This window comes from Lampetra planeri, chromosome 3, assembly GCF_965212315.1.
Source record: "Lampetra planeri chromosome 3, kcLamPlan1.2.h2, whole genome shotgun sequence".
Taxonomy (NCBI): Eukaryota; Metazoa; Chordata; class Hyperoartia; order Petromyzontiformes; family Petromyzontidae; genus Lampetra; species Lampetra planeri.
In genome coordinates, this window is record NC_136109.1 from 19,533,504 (window position 1) to 19,556,168 (window position 22,665).

The window sequence follows — 22,665 nt, forward strand, 5'->3', positions numbered from 1 at the left end:
GAGTGTGTACAGAGTGTGTGTACAGAGTGTGTGTAGTGTGTGTACAGAGTGTGTACAGAGTGTGTGTAGTGTGTGTACAGTGTGTGTACAGAGTGTGTGTACAGAGTGTGTGTAGTGTGTGTACAGAGTGTGTGTACAGAGTGTGCGTGTAGAATGTGTGTAGTGTGTGTACAGAGTGTGTGTAGTGTGTGTACAGAGTGTGTGTAGTGTGTGTACGGAGTGTGTGTAGTGTGTGTACAGAGTGTGCATAGTGTGTGTACAGAGTGTGCGTAGTGTGTGTACAGAGTGTGTGTAGTGTGTGTACAGAGTGTGTGTAGTGTGTGTACAGAGTGTGTGTAGTGTGTGTACAGAGTGTGTGTAGTGTGTGTACAGAGTGTGTGTAGTGTGTGTACAGAGTGTGCGTAGTGTGTGTACAGAGTGTGCGTAGTGTGTGTACAGAGTGTGCGTAGTGTGTGTACAGAGTGTGTGTAGTGTGTGTACAGAGTGTGTGTAGTGTGTGTACAGAGTGTGCGTGTAGAATGTGTGTAGTGTGTGTACAGAGTGTGTGTACAGAGTGTGCGTGTAGAATGTGTGTAGTGTGTGTACAGAGTGTGTGTAGTGTGTGTACAGAGTGTGCGTAGTGTGTGTACAGAGTGTGTGTAGTGTGTGTACAGAGTGTGTGTAGTGTGTGTACAGAGTGTGTGTAGTGTGTGTACAGAGTGTGTGTACAGAGTGTGCGTGTAGAATGTGTGTAGTGTGTGTACAGAGTGTGTGTAGTGTGTGTACAGAGTGTGCGTAGTGTGTGTACAGAGTGTGTGTAGTGTGTGTACAGAGTGTGTGTAGTGTGTGTACAGAGTGTGTGTAAAAAGTGTGTGTGTGTGTGTCGAGTGTGTGTGTGGAGTGTGTGTAGTGTGTGTACAGAGTGTGTGTGTAGAAAGTGTGTGTGTGTAGAATGAGTGTGTGTAGAGTGTGTACAGAGTGTGCGTGTAGAAAGTGTGTGTGTGTAGAATGTGTGTGTGTAGTGTATGTACAGAGTGTGTGTAGTGTGTGTACAGAGTGTGCGTGTAGAAAGTGTGTGTGTGTAGAAAGTGTGTGTGTCGAGTGTGTGTAGAAAGTGTGTGTGTCGAGTGTGTGTACAGAGTGTGCGTGTAGAAAGTGTGTGTGTAGAATGTGTGTGTGTGTCGAGTGTGTGTACAGAGTGTGCGTGTAGAAAGTGTGTGTGTCGAGTGTGTGTAGTGTGTGTACAGAGTGTGCGTGTAGAAAGTGTGTGTGTTTAGAAAGTGTGTGTGTCGAGCGTGTGTACAGCGTGTGCGTGTAGAAAGTGTGTGTGTAGAATGTGTGTGTAGTGTGTGTACAGAGTGTGCGTGTAGAAAGTGTGTGTGTGTAGTGTGTGTACAGAGTGTGCGTGTAGAATGTGTGTGTGTAGAATGTGTGTGTAGTGTGTGTACAGAGTGTGCGTGTAGAAAGTGTGTGTGCAGAGTGCCAGGTGGATAAAACACAGCAAGTTGGCGCAATAGTGGGCACAGCTGGTGCATCCACAAGTCATCTCAGTCAGTCAACTCATGGCACCTGGTTCTGTCCCGTTACCTCCTGCCAGCGCGCCTTTGACACTTCACGTGACATTTAAAGTGCACCTAGCCTGGCACAAGCGCCATGGTCACGTCACTGAGTGGCGAATGGCGGCTGATGTTGTTGTGTGTCTGTACAGTGTGTGGATGAATGCATTTATGTTCCCATGTAGACTGTGGATGTGTAGTTCGTCTCTTCCCGTCATTGACAGGAAAAACAAAAACCCAGTAACGGGAATCGGATATGTTCGGTGCCCTGTTATTGTATTTGTGCGTACGTGTGTACGCAGTGTGTCTGTGTGTGTGTTCTCTTTGAAACGCAGTTGCTGAGCACAGCCCCAAGACACAAGCAAGGTCAAGCGGCAAGCAACAAACAGCACCGTCGAAGCTGTTTCGTGAATCGAACAAGGTTATTATAAGAACTGGGGGAGGCGTGGGGGGGGGTAGAGACGATGGGAGGCGGCTTTCAGAGTGGAGCAGAGTGAGCGAGGAAGCAGAAAGGTCAATTTTGTGACCTGCAGTGGAGGTTGAACACAGTACGGGATGGGAGGAAACAGCCATTCTGGTATGTTAGTTTTACAAGTTTATTTTATTTAACCGGGTGATAACTCAAGAGAACCAGGAGGAGTCTCAATTGCAAGAGTGACCACCTTGGAGCATTTGTCTGCCACAAGCGATGAATGCAATGTGCTGTATTAATCCCAGTTGAGTTGGTAATTGGTGGGTAAGTTGTAGAATTTGCCACAGTTGGACACCGACGCGGGCACACAATGGCCTACCCTTGCGAATGACCTCAGGGGGATTTGTAACGTCCACTACGAAGCAGGCTGCCCATAGTGTCGTGTATTTTTGTATTTTAGGATTGTATATTACGGTTAGTTTACATTTTATATTGTATACTTATTCAAAATTTTACATACTTTAGCCCCTGAGTATTAGTTAGACTTTGTAATTTTAGTATAGTTAGACTGTATACCACTTATTTAAGTTTTTAAGATTCCTACATGTTGAATGTATGCACCTTCCTGTCATAGTAAATTCCTTGTTTGTGCAAACTTTCATGGCGAATAAAACCCTTTCTGATTCTGATCACACCCGCACTAATACTCAGGGTGGCCGCTAGTATTCACGATTGTACTGTATGTTGAACTACGTTCGCACCGCACGTAGCCAACCGCGCTGATCGTAGGTGCGGGGGAAGGACGACAAACTAAACACAAAAAGCAGTTCTAAAGAGACGATTATCAATCTAGATATTTTAAAGGTGCATAGCTCCTGTAGCTTCCTAATATTGGAAGGAAGAGCGTTCCAGACGGCCGCAGAAACGCATCTGAAAGCGCCACGCGATGCAGTGACCCGTCTTTTTGTTCGGTGGCCAGCCAAAAGCCACTGCGAAGATGACCGGAGTTCGCGTGATGGTTTACGGTCCCTGAAGAGATCAACAAGGTGTCGCGGTTCAGGTGTTCGTTTGTGGCAAGCACTTCGTGCATAGTGAGCGTGACCTTGATTCGAACCGTGAACCTCTGCAACAAGCCATCAAAGCGCTACATGTCACCACCCACTGTTACGTCACCGTCCGTATTCATGTTATACTCTTAGGTTTTTTTCGGTAAAGTCACGTAGGTAAAAAAATAAGAATAAAATTAATAAAAGTAATGATAAAAATAAAATAATAAATAACGACGTTTCGGAGGCAACACAAGTCTCCGTCATCAGGTGGGACCGTCACAGCTAAATGTACTGCATCAAGTGAGGCCACCTGATGACGGAAACTTGTGTTGCCTCCGAAACGTCGTTATTTATTATTTTATTTTTATTACTACTTTTATTAATTTTATTTTTTTACTTACGTGACTTTACCGAAAAAACCTAAGAGTATGAATCCTTGCAGTCACGAAAGCTTCAAATCTCGTATTAATGTTAACTGTGTACAGCATATGTTTTTCAAATACATCAGAGTATCTATAAATGGATCACCCCACATATGTTATATGTAGATGTGGAACACACCACAGAAGATGTCCCCTGTGGAGTAGGAGAAATGAAACCAGCTTACATGCCAGTAGTGAGAGATTATGATAACGTGCTTATTAGGGAGGCACTGGACACAATTATGGCTGATGCATGTATGTACATGGGTTTGTGAGTGTATATTACAGTGGCAAGTGAAAGACATTTAAATGTTATCATTCAATCCTGTCAGAATGCTTTTTCCCATCCCATCTCAAATCTTGAGCCTCTCAGCGCGTGCATGGTGGGATAATTTGTGGTGAATTAATGACGAAACTAAAACAAAATTCGTGATGAATATTACATGTAAAAAAGGGACGACGTTGAAATTCGCATTCAAGCACAAGTGCCAGAGCCATAGCGAGACGTTCAGGCGACCGGTGCAAGGGGTCACCCTCAAGCCCCCCAATGTCTCCACAACTCCCCCTGCCCTCACAATCCCTACTGCTACGGCGCCAGTACCGCCCCACCAAGATAAGTGAGCCACCATCCTCCCAACTGCTGGCTACATCACGGCTGCCGTACCACCTCGCGCCCACCCAGCCTCACCCCGCCCCGACATTGGTGCGGCACTGACAGATGAAAGTAACCCTACACAACATTTTAAATACCGTAATGCTACTTTATGACGGCGAATGGACGACGGGACGTTTTAGGAGGATAGGCTGACTTACAGTTTACACTCAACACTATTGGGCCCTGAGAACACTGGAACATTCCAAGAAAAGATGATAACTATTTTTTAATTGCTCCCCTGCTCGATGGCAGGTCTGACTCAGTCCTCACCTTCCATCCTGCCCCATATTGAGCAGAGGCACGGTGTAAACGGTGGTCTCCTAAGCTCTGTTCCCCCCTCTGAAAACGGGCCACTTCCAGAAACGCCAGTGAGCCTACGGCATATTCTTATTGTTTCAGCCAGTGTCAATAATCATCATGAGCTTCGTCATCATTTCCTTCCTTCTTCTCCAGACTCACTTGCTGCCTCCGTCCCCTGTAAAGCCACGGGATTCCCGTGAAATTCTCGTGGAGTGTGTGAGTCTCCTCGTAATGTCACTCTCCAGTGTGTGTGTGTGGGGTGACGAAAGACGGTTGTTGTTGTTGTATGCGAACGTACGTGTGTATGTATGTCTTCGTGCACGTGTATGTACTTGTACACGTGTGTTTACATGTCCATGTGTTTTTGTATGTGTACATGTGTATGAGTACACTGTGTGGTTGAAGGTGCGTAGGTTTGTCAATGTGTTTCTGTGTCTGGGCAGTTGGAGGCAGTCGCCTTCCAACAACAACGGAGGGCAGAGGAGCGACGCTCACAACAACGAACGGAGCGCCGGGCAGCTAAAAGTTGGCACAGAAGGGGGCACAGCTGGTGCATCTGCCAGTCATCTCAGTCAGTCAACCCATGGCACCTGCGTCTGTCATGTGACCTCCTGCCAGCAGCGAGCCTTCGACAATTCACGTGGCCTCAAACGTCACCTGGCCTGGCACAAGCGCGGTGGTAATGTCAGAGCCACTTATTGACGGATGTTGTTATTCTGTCTCTGTGAATGTATTCGGGAGCGGTAGTGGAGTGGTTAGCGACTCGAGCTCGAATCCCGCTCATGGCCAACAACACCAGTGACAATTATCTGAATCGGTCCAGGGCCTCTCCTAGGTCGACTCAGCCTCAAATGAGCACCTGGTGCGGTGTGTAAACATCACTACTGGGAAGACAAAGGCGGCCGGGCGTGGTGTTGGCCACCCACCCCCTCGTGTGCCGTGCCGGCATTCATAGGTGCTCTCAAACAGCACTTGCCCTAACAATTTGTTCAAGGCATGAACAGGTGAATCTTTGTCTCCGTATGCATGTGTAGAGCAATAGCGCCGGCTGCTGACGAAAAGTGGTACTGACAGCCAGGGCCGGATCAAGGCACGGGGCTTTAGGGGCTGCAGCCCCAGGGGCCTCCACCAGCTGGAGGGCCTCCAGAGATGAAGTGAAAAGTTATTTCATTTGTGAATGCTGAAATGTATATGTTGTTCGCCTTGTAAAAATAAAGTTGTATTTTTCTTTAACTTTGTTTACCTTTTGAAAATATTACTGGGGGTCTCACAGTACCTGTAACCCAGGGGCCTACACAATCTTAATCCGGCCCTGCTGACAGCGTAGGGCAGTACACGCGTCAGCAGGCGACAGTATATACGGGGGGAAAGACAACTAAGGGAATGCTCAGGGAAGGGGTCCATCTGGAAGCCCCGGGGACCTGCTAGTAGGTTCCAGAAAGGGGGCGAGGCCAGGGCAGAGCAAGGCCACGCCGGGAGCTCTGAGCGGGAGCTCAGGGCTGTTGCTGAAAGTAGATCCCCTCGCCGTGCTGCTGTTCGTCACCATCGCCGCCGCCGTCTTCACCATCGCTGGGCGCCGCTAGCTAGACAGCCTGCCAACTGTTCTCGCTAGTGCCGCCGACAGTAGACGGCTGTGTGTGTAATCTATATGTAGAGGAGTACTGTGAGTAGCCAATGAGGGATGAGCGTAAGGAAGGCCGAGTGGATGGAGAGCTATGCGAGGCCAAGAATGACGTAACGTCACGGGCCACGTAGGGGGACGTTCGGAAAGCACTTTCCAGAAGGTGGACGGGGCCGAGCTAAGGGGGAGGAGTTACCGAGAGGGTTCTTAAGGGGGACCACGTGAGGGACACGTGGTCGTCGTGGGGAGCCAGGGTAAGGATCGGCTGGAAGAGGTCTCTCTCCCTCGTCGCGTGCGGTGTTGGCTGATCCCCCGCCCCGGGCAGACGGGTGAGAGAGCCTCGGGGTAGCCGAAGAGATCCCGACGTATATAGTTATCCCAGGTCCAAGTGAAGGAGGGAGAATAGAGTGCGCCTACACTGGTGTGAGTGTAAGATGCAGCGTGAGAGCGTGTACAGTATTAATACACGGCTGCCAGCCCTGAAAGAATTTCTCTTCTCCGGTGGTTGGACTGCACTACATATATATAAATATAGTGTGCACCCACGCAGGGTGCGTATAGTCCCCATTTGTGTGCAAGAATAAAGAAGGTGCCGCAAATGATTCCCGTCCCCGAACTGCGTCACGACGCATGTGTAAACACACAGCGCTGTCTCTGGCAGGGTTGGTCAATGTGCCACTCAGAAGTGGAAGTGCCCGTTCCGGCAAAGACGATTTTTCCCAGAAATGAGGGGACCGCCCAAAATGTCCCAAGCGAGGCCAAGAGACACGCAGATACACGGGCACACTAACACAAATGGCATTTATTCCCCGTTAAACATTAACGGACGGTGAGGGCAAGTTCTGTTTTGGAAAACTGATCAAGGTTGGCATGACACACGATGGGCTGGATGGGCAACATCATGTCCGGCCACCTTAGTCTCTCTTCCCAGAGCTGATGTTTACACGCCGCAGCAGGTACTCATTTAAGGCTGGGTCAACCCAGAAGATGCCCATGACCGGTTAATATGTTTTTTATTGTTCGTGAGAGCGGGAATCAAATTCGGGTGGCCGCGAAGGGGTTCGTAGCGCAGAGTGCTAACCGTTGCACTATCACTCCCCTCGTACACACACACAGAAAGGCACACGTAGGTGTAAACGGTCACAGAAACACTCAGATACAAACACTCATCAACGTAAGCACACACACATTAAACATACAGGAACATACACACCGTCAAAAGCGCATTCACCCACAGCGCCTGTGCCAGGCTTTGTGCACGTTGAGATCAAGTGGAGTGTCGAAGGCTACAAAACAAACTTTGAAGAACTCCGTGTGACGTTTCTCCCAATGCTCGTTTTGTTCAAATGCCTGTTGATGCCTTTGGTATTTAACTTGGTGTGGTGTGCTTTAGACAACCTGCAGTGACTCACAGTGCTCAAATACGATGGGTTGTGAAGGCGTTTCTTTATGATAATAGTTGTAATGAGCTGATAAATTAAACCTGTACAAATGAGACAGAACAAAGCCGGAAACAATAAAAGTGAGACCAATAAGATCTGGTAATCCAACAACATTTGCTTCACAAGCCTGCCTTTTTTTCTTCTTGGTTCTTTCGGTAAAATTCACGTATAATGGAAATAATAAAATAAAAACATAATATTATATTATTATATTATAGTATTTTATTATATTACTATTACATTAGTATATTATTTTATTATATTATTTTCTTTTATTATATTTTATTACATTATGTTATTGTATTTTATTATATTATTTTATTATGTTTTATTTTTATTTCATTATTTCCATTCTACGTGACTTTACCGAAAGAACCAAGAAGATGAATCCCTGCAGTCACGAAAGCTTTAAATCGAAAGCCTGCCTTTGCTGATGAGACTGAGAAGGTGGCTCTGTGTATCGATAAATCCGGTCCGGAGTTTGCTTAAACAAACTCTGTGGTTAATTATTGGTCTTCAAAGCCAATAGGCTGATGGGGTAAAACATATTGTATATATGTCACACAGAGCTGAGTTCTGCGAGGGTTTTCTTGCGGTGCTCCGGGTTCCTTCCACATGTAAAACGGTCATTAATATATCTAGAGGACTGCAAAGCTTGGAGGCTGGAATTTGGTACCTGCTCACTGCCTGGCTGCTGACTTTCCTGCTTTATCTGTGGTGCTCGCTAGCAGCACTTGCCCCTACAGTCTGCTAAGGCTATACGGGGGATCTTTGTATTTGTTGTGTATACAAGTGCAAACTAAAATCAGTCTAAAGAGGAAGTGTGTGTGAAATGTGTGTGTGTGTGTGTGAAATGTGTGTGTGTGAAATGTGTGTGTGTGAAATGTGTGTGTGTGAAATGTGTGTGTGTGTGAAATGTGTGTGTGTGAAATGTGTGTGTGTGTGTGAAATGTGTGTTTGTGAAGTGTGTGTGTGTGTGAAATGTGTGTGTGTGTAAAATGTGTGTGTGTGTGTGAAATGTGTGTGTGTGTGAAATGTGTGTTTGTGGCTGTGTCCGTGTGTTCGACTTTGCAACGCGCGTGTCTTTGTGCGTGGGTGCACAGCGCTAGGAGCCGAGTACATGAGTTTGATTTCCCAGCCACAGCTCACATCAGTGGTGAATCACGTTGGCATTGTGTCCCGTGGGGAGCGACAGCGCAGTGGTTAGCGTACTGCGCTAACAAACCCGGCGACCAAAATCGGTGACATATCGAGAACTGATCTTGGGCCATCTCGAGGTTGATTCAGCCTGAAATGAGCACCTGGTGTCGTGTGTGAACATCTCCACTTGGGAGACAAAGGCGGCCACCTTTGTGTGCTATGCTCACCTTAATAGTTGCTCGCAAAGAGCACTTGCCACAACAGTTTGCTAAAGATTATATAGAGGGTCTTAGTATTTGTCATTGTGTCTGTATGTAGACTTCATTACGTATGTTCGCTGTATGTGTGCATATTATTACGTCTATATACAGTATGTCTAAATAAAGATTCTGATCTAATGTAATTCCTCAATTATACGATCAACCCTACACTCTACTGTATCGTGACGTGTTTTGGAATGACACGTATGCTAATCTAACCGATTTCTTTTCAGGAAGTTAAAAATTTTCCTCTCAGGCAATTCAAATGGCCTTTCCATAAACACAAATACTGAAACCTGCAGAGTTCTGGGACCAGGGTTTGAGCCCTGGGTTTGAGTGTCTATCCGTCTCTCAGGAGATAAAAAAATGCCAATTCCTTTCTACAATTCCAAGCTTTAATCCTATGACAACCTGGGTTTGAGTCCTAGTTCTGGGTGTATCTCGGGAATTTCAGAATGGCAAATTTATTTCCCCAATTATGGAGCTTGAACCTGAGGATTACGGGTTGTGTCTCTCGGCCTCTGTATCTGAGGAGGTTGATAATGGTCATTTCTTTCTATAATTTTCAGCCTCGAATGTGTCTAAATGTTGAGCCTTAGGTCCTGGTTTTCCCTCTCTCAGAATGTTCACAATGGCCACGTAATTCCACACTTTTCAGTCTGGAAATTGTGAATTCCTAGTTTTGAACCCTTGGAATGTGTCTCTCTCTGCCTTTCTCATGGGGTTCATATTGGCCATGTCAGAGACAATGAGATCCTTAATGGCCAGTTCCTTCCAGAATTCAAAGAACTGCCCTGTGCTGAGGTCGAGATTGACACAGCGCTGTCGTTTCACCATGCCCGTTGTGGCTCAGTGTGTTCATGGGAGAGATATGCTTGCGTTACCGTTCGTGTTTGTGATAACATGTTGCAACTTCTAAGTTCCTTAATAAGTGTGGAGACACAGATGTAGAACATGTGTTTGTACGCTGTCTGTGAGTTGTGAAATATGTCTATGTACGCAGAGAGCTTCAGTTCAGCCAAATATGTGAATCGATCTTGGGCCTCCGCCTATGAGTATGTGGTAAAGTGTGTAAACATCAGTACTGGGGGAAACAAAGGCGGTCCAGGCATGGTGCTGACCACCCACCCTACCATGTGCAGTGACGGCCTTTGTTGGTTATCGCTCGCAGCACTTGCCTCTGCAATCTGTCGAAGGCTTTCGGGGGGATCTTTGTGTTTAAATGTCTCCATTTAATATCAAGATCATTCGAGGGTCAGCACATCTGACAGTTGTGTGACACGTGCAAGAGATAACACAGGAAGCAGGATATGTCCGCTGTGTAACACAAAACAAAACAAACATCCCCCGTTTAGCCCGAAACAGACTGCTGGGGCAAATGCTGTTCGCGAGCACCTATGCAGGCCGACACTGTACACAACGGAATGGGTGGCCAGCATCACACCCGACCGCCTTTGTCTTCCCAGTAGCGATATTTTTACACACCGCACCAGACATTCATTAGAGGCTGAGTCGACCTAGGGGAGGCCCATGACCGGTTCAGATAATCGTCACTGGTGTTGGCCGTGAGTGGCAATTGAACTCGGGTCACCGGGTTCGTAGCGCAGCGCTTTAGCCTCTACACTACCGCTCCCCACACGGAGACATACACACATGCACACATACACACAGATTAACAAATACAAACTTCACAAAATATTCTAGATTTGAAGCTTTCGTGACTGCAAGGATCCATACTCTTTGGTTGTTTCGGTAAAGTCACGTTGGTTAAAAATAAAATAAATGAAATTTATCTTGTTGGTTCTTTCGGTAAAGTCACGTAGAAGGGAAGTAATAAAATAATAAAAATAAAACATAATAAAATAATTCTCACGACGTTTCGGCCACAACGCAAGCAGCCGTCCTCAGGTGAAGACCAGGTCTGTCGGGAAGACAGCTTGCGTTGTGTTTGTTGAAGGGCTATGAAAGCTGAACAATTATACAAATGCTATAATAGTCAAACCCATGCTTATAACGAGGACAATTCAAAAACCATTAACTAAAAATGTATTTTGAGTCACATTAATTACCGTCCGGAGGTTGGTTTGGGTTCACTCCCTTCTACGTGACTTTACCGAAAGAACCAAGAAGATGAATCCCTGCAGTCACGAAAGCTTTAAATCGAAATCTGAGATGTTTCTTGTTCATGTTTCTGTTTGTTGCGGTTGCACCCGATTCAAGAGCCGAATGGCTCACAGGGCTACACCAAATACGTGAAACTGAAGAGGACAGAGCCTGCACAGAGCTCTACAATGTTGACAATGTTGCACAGAGCTCTACAATGCTGTAAGTGGCACGCCGAGCACCACGGAATAGACAAAATCACTGCCAATCAGTGCACCGACTAATTGGCCTCCCGTTGAGTGGCATGCTAGGGTCACTCCACTGCTGGACTATTCGTACATCATTCCGATTTGGTGATGCTGCTGCTGCATTGGATGTCACAAATAACAACAACACTCAACAACATTCGTCAATAAAACTGTGGCCTTCAAAGGAAAACTAATGTATAATAGGACACGTTCAGGGCAATGGACCTTCTTCATGTCACATACAATGTGTACTCTCTACATCATATTGCCCTGTCTGGGCAAGTGTTACTGACGCCCGTGCTGGGCTTTGTGCTGCTGTATTTGACCATACTTCACCACGTTGGTCAGGGCATCGAAGCGAGAACATAGAAGTATACAGTACAACAATGGATTTGTCTGCATCGCTCTGTACCACGACACAAAGTGAAATGCCCCCCCCCACCTGTTTCGCCTTCACAGACTGTGGGGGGCAGGTGCTGTTAGCGAGTAGCAGCACATATGAAGGGTTGGGGTGGACAGCACCACGCCCGACCGCCTTTGTCTCCCCAGTGGCGATGTTTACACACATCGCAATAGGTACTCAATTGAGGCTGAGTCGACCTAGGGGAAACCCAGAACCGGTTCAGATAATCGTCACTGCAAACACAAAGATCCCCCGTATAGCCTTAGCAGACTGTTGGGGCAAGTGCTGTTAGCGAGTAGCGCCTATGACCAGCATCACGCCCGACCGCCTTTGTCTCCCGAGCGGCGAGATGTTTACACACCGCACCAGGTACTCATTTGAGGCTGAGTCGACCTACTTCTCCACAATACACACACCCACACGTGCTTACAAAAACAATACGTAACACGGCTCTACAGGGTACAAGCAGGCAAGTTGTCATGTTGACAAACATTGCATCGGTTTCATCTCTCGCCCGCCGACTGGATCAACAGTGGCAGCTTAATCATTAAACAGCGGTGGCGTGGTGGAGTTGCGGTGGGTGGGTGAGTGGGTGAGTAGGTGAGTGAGTAGGTTGGTGGGTGAGTAGGTGGGTGGGTGAGTGGGTGAGTAGGTGAGTGGGTGAGTAGGTGAGTAGGTGGGTGGATGAGTGAGTGGCTGGGTGAGTGGGTGAGTAGGTGAGTAGGTGGGTGGGTGAGTGAGTGAGTGGGTGAGTAGGTGAGTAGGTGGGTGGGTGAGTGAGTGGGTGAGTGGGTGAGTAGGTGAGTTGTTGTATGAATGGGTGGGGTGAGCGAGTGGACGAGTGGGTGAGTGCAATGTAAGCTTGGTGGAGGTGAATTGTGGGTACGTGGGGTGAGTCGGTGGATGCGTATGAGGTTGGATGGGTGGGTAGGTGAATGTGTAGGAGGGTGAGTGAGTAGGTAAATGAGTTTGAGGGTGAGTAGGTGAATGAGTTTGAGGGTGAGTAGGTGAATGAGTTTGAGGGTGAGTGGGTGAATGAGTTTGAGGGTGAGTGGGTGAATGAGTTTGAGGGTGAGTGGGTGAATGAGTTTGAGGGTGAGTAGGTGAATGAGTTTGAGGGTGAGTGGGTGAATGAGTATGAGGGTGAGTGGGTGAATGAGTTTGAGGGTGAGTGGGTGAATGAGTTTGAGGGTGAGTGGGTGAATGAGTTTGAGGGTGAGTGGGTGAATGAGTTTGAGGGTGAGTGGGTGAATGAGTTTGAGGGTGAGTAGGTGAATGAGTTTGAGGGTGAGTGGGTGAATGAGTATGAGGGTGAGTGGGTGAATGAGTTTGAGGGTGAGTGGGTGAATGAGTTTGAGGGTGAGTGGGTCAATGAGTTTTAGGGTGAGTAGGTGAATGAGTTTTAGGGTGAGTGGGTGAATGAGTTTGAGGGTGAGTATGTGAATGAGTTTGAGGCTGAGTGAGTAGGTGAGTTTGAGGGTGAGTGTGTGAGTACTGAGTTTGGTATTCGTGTTTCAATAACTGCGAAGTGAATAGTAGGGAGTAATGTAGTAGTGGTGAGTAGTGTAGTGGTGAGTAGTGTAGTGGTGAGTAGTGGTGAGTAGTGAGTGGTGAGTAGTGGTGAGTAGTGTAGTGATGAGTAGTGTAGTAGTGAGTAGTGAGTGGTGAGTAGTGGTAAGTAGTGGTAGTGGTGAGTAGTGGTGAGTAGTGTAGTGGTGAGTAGTGGTGGTAGTAGTGGTAGTGGTGAGTAGTGGTGAGTAGTGAGTGGTGAGTAGTGTAGTAGTAGTGGTGAGTAGTGGTGAGTAGTGTAGTAGTGGTAGTAGTGGTGAGTAGTGGTCAGTCGTGGTGAGTAGTGTAGTGGTGAGTAGTGGTGTGTAGTGGTGAGTAGTGGTGTGTAGTGGTGAGTAGTGGTGTGTAGTGGTGAGTAGTGGTGTGTAGTGGTGAGTAGTGGTGAGTAGTGGTGAGTATTGTAGTAGTAGTGTAGTGGTGAGTAGTGTAGTGAGTAGTGGTAGTGGTGAGTAGTGGTGAGGAGTGAGTAGTAGTGTGGTAGTAGTGTAGTGAGTAGTGGAGTGAGTAGTGTAGTGGTGAGTAGTAGTAGTGTAGTAATAGTGTAGTACTGGTGAGTACTGTAGTGAGTAGTGAGTACTGTAGTGAGCTCCTAGTGGTGAGTCGTGGTGAGTAGTAGTAGTGTAGTAGTAGTGTAGTAGTGGTGGTAGTGGTGAGTACTGGTGAGTAGTGTGGTGGTAGTGGTGAGTAGTGTAGTGATGAGTAGTAGTAGTACTGTAGTGTAGTGGTGAGTAGTGGTGAGTGTACTGTAGTGGTAGTGGTGAGTGGTACTGGTGAGTAGTGTAGTGAGTAGTGTAGTGGTGAGTAATGTAGTGTGGTGAGTAGTGTACTCTGTAGTGAGCTCCTAGTGGTGAGTCCTGGTGAGTAGTAGTGTAGTGAGTAGTGGTGAGTAGTGTAGTGGTGAGTACTGGTGAGTAGTGTAGTGGTGAGTAGTGTGGTGAGTAGTGTAGTGTAGTGAGTGGTGTACTCTGTAGTGAGCTCCTAGTGGTGAGTCGTGGTGAGTCGTAGTGTAGTAGTGGTGGTAGTGGTGAGTACTGGTGAGTAATGTAGTGTGGTGAGTAGTGTACTCTGTAGTGAGTTCCTACCCGCGTCTTCTCTGCTGGGCTGCGCGGACTCGCGATGCCCGTGGCCCACGTGGTGCGTGGCGTCACGTGTGCCAGGCGCACCTAGCCTGGCACAAGCACCGTGGTGACGGCCCCGCCACTTGATGGCGAACGCCGGTTGTTGTTGTTGTATCTATATATTTACGTGTTTGTAAAGCTGCGAGCCAATGCGTATATGTATCTAAGGGTGTTATGTACGTTTGTGTACATGAATGTCTCTATATGTATGACTAAGTGTATGTGTGTCGATATGGATGTGTGCCTATATGTGTCAGCCTGTATATCTGTGTGTCTGTGTGTGTGTTTGCGTAGCTGTTGTTGTCGGTATATGCGTGTCTCAAAGCGTATACACGATATGTCTGAGCGTCTGTTCGTGTACGTACGTAGTACAACACAGATGTGTAAGCCTCTAAGTATATATATGTCGATGTAGTAGTAGTGGTACACGCAGTAGGCTCTGTGCCTGTCTCCCTCTCTGGCTCCCTGCGCACTCTGATGATGATCATCATCTTACAGAGCGCCTCTATGGGTCTGGGGCAGCCGGGCAGGCCCCCCCCCCCCCGTGTCCCCTTCCTCTTTACACTTTTTTTTTAGTAAAAAGCGAAAGATTGATACTGGTAGGAACCCACTGGTTCCACCAGCCCACAGGGGATTATTGTGTCCGTCCGTCCGTCGTGCAGATAGGGGCTGGGTGGGGAGGGTGGGGCTGGGTGGGGGGTTGGAGGGGTGGGGCTGGGTGGGGAGGGGAGGGTGGGGAAGGCTGGGTGGGGAGGGTGGGGCTGGGTGGGGGGTTGGAGGGGTGGGGCTGGGTGGGGAGGGGAGGGTGGGGAAGGGCTGGGTGGGGAGGGTGGGGAGGGGCTGGGTGGGGAGGGGGTGGGGCAGGGTGTGGAGGGGCTGGGTAGGTAGGGGCTGGGTGGGGAAGGTGGATAGGGGCTGGGTGGGGAGGGGCTGGTCACCCCGCGGTGCCCTTATAAAACTCTTACGTTTCACCTACTCACGCCGGCTTGTGCCCACCCTCACAGTCGGGCATATTTGCGGAATACACCACGCCGCCGTTGACCCTGGCCATTGACCGAGCAACCCAACGTTGCTACCAGCTCCCTCCGCAGGAATGTGTTTCGCTCTGAAGAGCACTGCCCCCCCCCCCCCGCGGCAAAGTTTGCGTGCGTGTTGAACTTCTAGATTTGAAGCTTTCGTGACTGCAAGGATTCATACTCTTAGTTTTTTCGGTAAAGTCACGTAGGTAAAAAATTACATTAAATTAATTAAAACAATTAAATTAAATCACGACGTTTCGGGCGCAACACAAGCGTCTGTCATCAGGTGGGAAAGCATGGCCTACTGCTGTAATTTAATTTAGTTGTTTTCATTAATTTAATTTATTTTTTTACCGACGTGACTTTACCGAAAAAACCAAAGAGTATGTTGAACTTCTTTTGCAATGTAACGTAGCCGACCGTGCGAGGCAAACGCAGACAGCAGTTCTTAAGAAACGAGTTTTCAATGTAGATGTCAAAAAATACGTTTATAGCTCCAGTGGGGGGGGGGGGGTCTAATATTGGAAGGAAGAGCGTTTCAGACGGCCGCGTCTGTGACCCGTCTTTGTTTGACGCTTAGCCAAAAGCCGCTGCGTTTGGCCGGTGGTCTTCGACGATGATCGACAAAGTATTGCGGTGCATTTGTGGCAAGCACTTTGTGTGTAATGAGCGCGACCTTGCAACGAATTTGTTCAGCATCTGGAAGCCAATGCAGCTTAGCGAGCACCGGACAGACATGGTCGGACCTTGCAGTACCCGTCACGACACTTGCCAAAACACATTCCTGCGATGGGAGCTGATAGGAACGTTGGGTTGCTCGGTCAATGGCCAGGGTCAACGGCGGCGTGGTGTATTCCGCAAATATGGCCGACTGAGGGCGGGCACAAGCCGGCGTGAGTCGGTTAAACGTTGAGTTTTATAAGGGCACCACGGTGTGACCAGCCCCACCCCACCCAGCCCCACCCCTCCCACCCCCACCCAGCCCCACCCAGCCCAGCCCCTCCCCACCCTCCCCACCCAGCCCCACCCTCCCCACCCAGCCCCACCCAGCCCCTCCCTCCCCACCCAGCCCCTCCCTGCACGACGGACGGACACAATCATCCCCTGTGGGCTGGTGTAACCAGGAGGTTCCTACCAGTATAATTTTGTACACTAATGCTCATGTTTTTGCCAGTAGGGAGTTGCAATAATGAAGCTTTGTCGATATCATGTTACACGCCACCGTGTTGGCTATGCCACGACTCAATAGTGGCCGAATGTGTCGTGGAGCCCTGGTATGACAATGGAAGGACCTGACTATATTTTGCACGTGGTGATCAAACGACACATTCTGGTCGAGTCTGGTGCCGAGGCTTTTGAGATGAGTAGAATACTGAATCATGGAATATTCCTCTCAAATGTCCATGTAACATTTATTTGCCTGCGTCCATCTGTTACCGCCTCTCGATAACATCTCCCTTTAACCGGTAGTTTATTAAAAGTCCGCAATACTTTTGGAGATAATTATTTTGCCCCCGCCCACCACATCCTCATCATCATCGCTTTTTGCCCTCTTGTTGGAATTTTTGTATTTGTCCTCATAGGATTGCAGGAATGTCAGGTACAATAATATAGCTTCATGATGGATGTCAGTTTTGACGGATATCTGCTTCATCTCTTGACCGCCAACTGGATCAATAGTGCAACGTACTCTAGTGGGAGTGCCTTACACATACTGTATCATTCTGAGTGCAAATCCTGCCGGAAAATATAAAGTTAAAAAGCAAGCTCTGACTATAACAAACTCCGTCTATCAGTAACGTTCAACAACAACAAAACTCAACACATGTGCTAACAAGACTGTGACCTTAAAATGAAGAACATTTTTACTGGTGACGTTTTGAGCAATGGCTCTTCTTCATAGCACACGGAGAGAGAGGCAAGAAAAAGAAAGTGGATTATAGGATTCATAATCAACGTTTTTGAGTTTAGATCGCGTTATTTATAAATGTGTCGTAACCCTCCACCACCCGACACGGCCAATCAGTAAAAAAGTGTCACGTTGACAAAAGACAAATAGTTCACTACTTTAGCCCACCGGTGTGTTGAAGCGCGAAACCACAACATTTACAATTTGAGTACGACGTTTCGCTGGTGATTGCATCCAGCATCATCGGGCAATTGACACTTTTTTACTGATTGGCCGTGTCGGGTGGTGGAGGGTTACGACACATTTATAAATAACGCGATCTAAACCCAAAAACGTTGATTATGAATAATATTGGTCGCGAAAGCCTACGTGTTAAACTGGATTATAGGAGTTGGTGGCTGACCTTTTACACCATGGGGCCTGCTGAGAACTACATGTAAATAATATTTTCTGATGACCAGTTTTAAAATTGGCTTATGAATATTTACCTAATATTTTTTTTAGTGACAGACCCTTTAATAAATAAAAAGTGTGACGTACTTTTCTACGAAAATATGTTTTTAGCGATAATATTCAGATAATGTTTACGAACTGTGCTGGTTTTCCCAGGATGTCCTGTTTTTTTAAATAATTGTCCTGGGAAATCTGTGAGTCTCCCCAGGATATTAAAAATTAAAAGTCCCGGGTTCTGTCATTTGCATGTAGTTCTCCCCTCCTCCGGTATTGTGAGATATTCTCCCTACAATATGTCCCAATTGAGATATTTGTTTTACCTCAGAAGTGGCAACCCTGATCCAGAGAGAGTCCTTATTTGATCCCGGCGAGAGCACATTGTCACTATAAATGTGTCTGTCAAGGCAGGGTTGAGATATCTCGATCATGTTTCTATGTCGTCGTCTTCAACGCTGGACAGCAGCTTTCAATCCTCACCTATTTTGAAGAGACACTTAAAGGCCCCCACCTCTATCGCCTTGCACTGATATTGGCTCTGCACCTCGGTCATTTCCATGTATGTCTATGACATATTGCGAGCCTTATCAGTTGCACTATTATAGCAGGAGTGGGAGACACTTGGGGCTGTGGGCTATATGCGACCAAATTTCACACTGCTCATCCCGCCCACGTCAGTCTTCGCAACGGCCCACACAATATTTAGCTATCACTAGAAGCATCTTAGGCGCACTAATCGGGCACTAGAGGCGGATGTTTTTGATCTGGCAAGAGCACTGTGTTTTTAAATGTGTACGTTCGCAGCCAATACTGCCACTTTAAGGGGCATCTTGCAGTGACAGAAGTGACTAGGGTGTGTCTGTGTGAGTCCTTATTCGGCCCTCAGTAAGTAAAATGCTCCCCACCTCTGATTTATAAACGTAACTCAAATTCAGACTGTGACTTTATTTCAGCTGGTAAGGCCCAGTTAGCTGGGAAGGCCCATTTAACTGCAACCACCGTCGGTAGTGGTGGCAGTTCAAGACCAGTTCAGGGTCGGAATGTACAAATTAACAAGAGCACAAACTAAAATTATTTACATGATTCCCATGCCAGGACTGACTGCAAAGAGGATAATAAATAGCGCTTATATACAAATCATAAAAACTGTGTAAAAACTGTCACAGACGTATGTAAATAAACCATATATACAGCTTCAGACATATTGATGTTCAGTTTAAAGCATTCCCGATTCTGGTTGGCTAAGTACGGTGCGAAAGAAGTTTAACGTATAAAAAATACGAGAGTCCTGTATTTAATCCCATTGAGAGTACATTATTATTCTCTTTTTCAAGGGAGGGTTAAGAGCTCTGCTTGCCAAATTTCAAACATCTGCAATAGCTTTGTCTGCTATTGTCTGGAGCACCTTTCCCCCATCCAACCGTGCTATCGACTTCCTGCCTCCCCCCCCCGTTAAGTACAACCTCAACATCTTCATTTTTCCCTCTATAATATGACTGTCTATCTCTCTCTATGAATTAAATATGCCCACTGTTTCTGTTTCTGCATTGTACATTGTATTGTATTGACTCTATCACCCACAGAAGTCCCGGAGACTCACAGAGGTGGCCCTTATACTCACATAGAGCACAGTATGCCCACACGGGGAACCATAGACTCATATAGAGACCGATGCCTGACTGGCTGTACACCATAAAGGTGTCCTTTGTTTCAGTACAGCGTCTTGAGAAGTGGACGCATTGAAGACGGCTAGACAAATCTGCATTGGACTGTGCAGCATCTCGCCGTGGTAACGGTATAGTACAGGGGTCTGCAACCTTTAAGACATAAAGAGCCACTTGGACCCGTTTCCGAAGGAAAAAATAAACTGGGAGCCGCAAAACCATTGCAACATTTAAAACAAATATAACACTGCATATATTGTTTCTTACCTTATTGCTATATACAGGATCGTGCAGTCAGCTGTCAATCTGAATAAAAAAGGACTTTTTCACTTAACAATGTAAAATATATTTTTGCAAATTAATAGCTAAATTACCTGGTTAATGGGATTTTTGCTCCTGAACCTCAGTGCACAGTGTCTGCACATCAGGGCTGTAAGACGTCACCTTCATTTTCACACAGGCTTGCAAGCTGTCATCTGTGAGGCGTGATCGATGTTTGTTTTTAATATAGTTCATGTTGGAGAAGACCTGCTCACATACATATGTGGAGCCGAAGATCGACAGGACTCCAAATGCATACTTTTTCATGTTTATATAAGTGTTGGGGATGGCATTCCATGTTTCGAATACAAGTTTGTCCTGTTTGGGAAGGTTTTCAATATCACTCCATTTATGATTCTGAGCCAGAATGGCCTTCTGACGGGCAACATCCTCAAGAGTAGCGGTCAAGCATTTGAACTTGGACACCCATATATCTTTGTCGGCTATATCGGCCAGTTCCATCTCAAGATCAAGTTGACTTACACCTGCAAATGCAGTCATATTCAATAGGGATGGATCGATCGCCAGGGGAGTGACAGGGAAGGATAATATCGTTTTTTCCTCTCTGAACTCACAGAATCGTTTCCCAAACGAACTTTGCATTGTGGTGATTGCAGACTTGAAATATTCCAAATGTATCGTATCATGACTTTGTTTGAACTCTCTCAAAGAGGGAAAGTGAGACAGTGTACCTCTCTGTAAATCTTTGACAAACACTGTCAACTTGCGCTCGAATGCCAAAACCTCCTCCAGCATGTGCAGGGCTGTGCCTCCTTTCCCCTGAAGGGTTGTATTTAGCGTGTTTAGATGTGCTGTCATGTCTACCATAAAATGTAATTTTTCCAGCCACTCTGGCTGTTCCAACTCAGCAAAGGTGAGCTCTTTGCTGCCCAGGAAGGTTTTTACTTCTTCCAAACATGTGACAAAGCAACGGCAACGTTATTGCCTGTCACCGGGCGGGCAGTGTGGAGCGGAGCGGCGACCTGTCAGCAGCGGCAACGCCAGAGCAGGTGTCACAGTGCGCCTCCTCCCCTCGCTAGCATCCGCCGCGGAGCCGCGGTCAAGGTTCAAAAGAGCCGCATGCGGCTCCGGAGCCGCAGGTTGCCGACCCCTGGTATAGTATAACGAAAAGCGAAATACAAATTTGCTTAAAGATCAGTGCATATTACACACTGTGACATGTGGATCAGAAATACAGACTTTGACCAAGGAAATGCTGCAAATAGCGCAATGAGGTAAGGCCAGGCGCGTGCTTGGAATTACACTGAAATACAGAAAGAGTAACACGTGTATAAGAGAACATACACAGGCTAGAGACATATTTACTGGTAGGAACGCACTGGTTCCACCAGCCCACAGGGGATTATTGTGTCCGTCCGTCGTGCAGGGAGGGGATGGGTGGGGAGGGAGGGGCTGGGTGGGGAGGGGCTGGGCGGGGAGGGTGGGGCTGGGTGGGGATGGGAGGGGAGGGTGGGGAGGGGCTGGGTGGGGAGGGGCTGGGTCGGGAGGGTGGGAGATGGGAGGGGTGGGGCTGGGTGGGGAGGGTGGAGAGGGGTGGGGCTGGGTGGGGAGGGGCTGGTCACCCCGTGGTGCCCTTATAAAACTCAACGTTTAACCTACTCACGCCGGCTTGTGCCCGCGCTCACAGTCGGGCATATTTGCGGAATACACCACGCCGCCGTTGACCCTGGCCATTGACCGAGCAACCCAACGTTCCTACCAGCTCCCTCCGCAGGAATGTGTTGACTCAAGAAACGTATATGGGCTTTGGCAAGATAAGTCGCTGTAAGGGGGTGTCTGTGAGTGGTAGTAATGCGCCTGCGATGACGTCCACCCACAGATCACGAGCAATGAAATCAGCTCGTGTAAGAAGCTGGATGGATCATTGTCGAATCACTCCAGAGCGTTCGAGTGCTCCTTGAAGAAACTTTAAATATTTAATTTGCCAAAAATGTGTGAGAGGACGCGGGGCACAACATAGGTGTGTCGTAGCTACTAAATAAGAGATGACAGAACAGATGATTTTCGTTGAGTCATTATCATATCAGCCATGATAATGACAAAGATACGGGACTGTATTTCAGACTCTGTCTTCTCGACAGACCTGTTCTCCACCTGAGGACGGCTGCTTGCGTTGTGGCCGAAACGTCGTGAGAATTATTTTATTATGTTTTATTTTTATTATTTTATTATTTCCATTCTACGTGACTTTACCGAAAAAACCAAGAAGATGAATCACTGCAGTCACGAAACCTTTAAATCGAAAAATGGGACTGTATTTGTTAGATGAAAGTCTCCTTCAGCTGTCGTCATCTGAAGGAGACTAATTTATTTGCTCCATCTCAGGGTGGAAACTGAACTTGTCATGCTGCGTGTAAGTCGATCACATTGGCTCTCATGTATTTGGTGAAGAGGACCCCAATGCAGTTCTTCAGGAAGTGTAGTAGGATTCTTTGTTGAATAATGCACCAGGCCTGAGTGCTTGTGAAACGCTCGTATACAATTATAGATGTGCACGTTCTTACACAACTGGGGGAAACAGAGGTGCGGTTAGGCCCTGCCTGTACACCACCCTCAGCGGGAATTTAAAGGGCGCAGATAGTTTGACATGAAATAATTTAACACGAAGTTAACATATTATTCGTTCTTTCGGTAAAGTCACGGAGAAGAGAAATAAATAAATAAATTTCGAATTCTCTGAAAATTTTTTTGCTGTGGTTTCTTCCTGTGGTTTTCACACCTGATGATGACTGCTTGTGTTGCAATCGAAACGTCGTGAGAATTTAATAGTTGTATTTGTATTATTTTATTATTTCCCTTCTACGTGACTTTACCGAAAGAACCAAGAAGATGAATCCCTGCAGTCGCGAAAGCTTTAAATCGAAAAAAAACGAAGTGAACATTAAATTGTCTGGTGATGCTTCTGCGTGCTCAATCACAATTTGTGTTTACATCCTTAAATGTTAAAAGTCTTTTGCGACATTTTGGGCAATGGCACCATTATATTTGCTGGAACGGGCTATTG

The 22,665-nt window shown here is 47.1% G+C and overlaps 1 protein-coding gene across 4 annotated transcripts in view; it reads right to left on the reverse strand.

The window, feature by feature from the left end:
* The window catches only part of LOC144739938 (interleukin-6 receptor subunit beta-like), a 34,828-nt gene extending 20,062 nt beyond the window's left edge, over window positions 1-14,766 (reverse strand). For all 4 annotated transcript variants that reach the window (XM_078622845.1, XM_078622837.1, XM_078622829.1 and 1 more), the window contains exon 1: window positions 14,242-14,766. The gene's annotated coding sequence lies outside the window, so the exon portion shown is untranslated. The remainder of the gene's footprint in view (window positions 1-14,241) is intronic.
* Window positions 14,767-22,665: the final 7,899 nt, after the last annotated feature.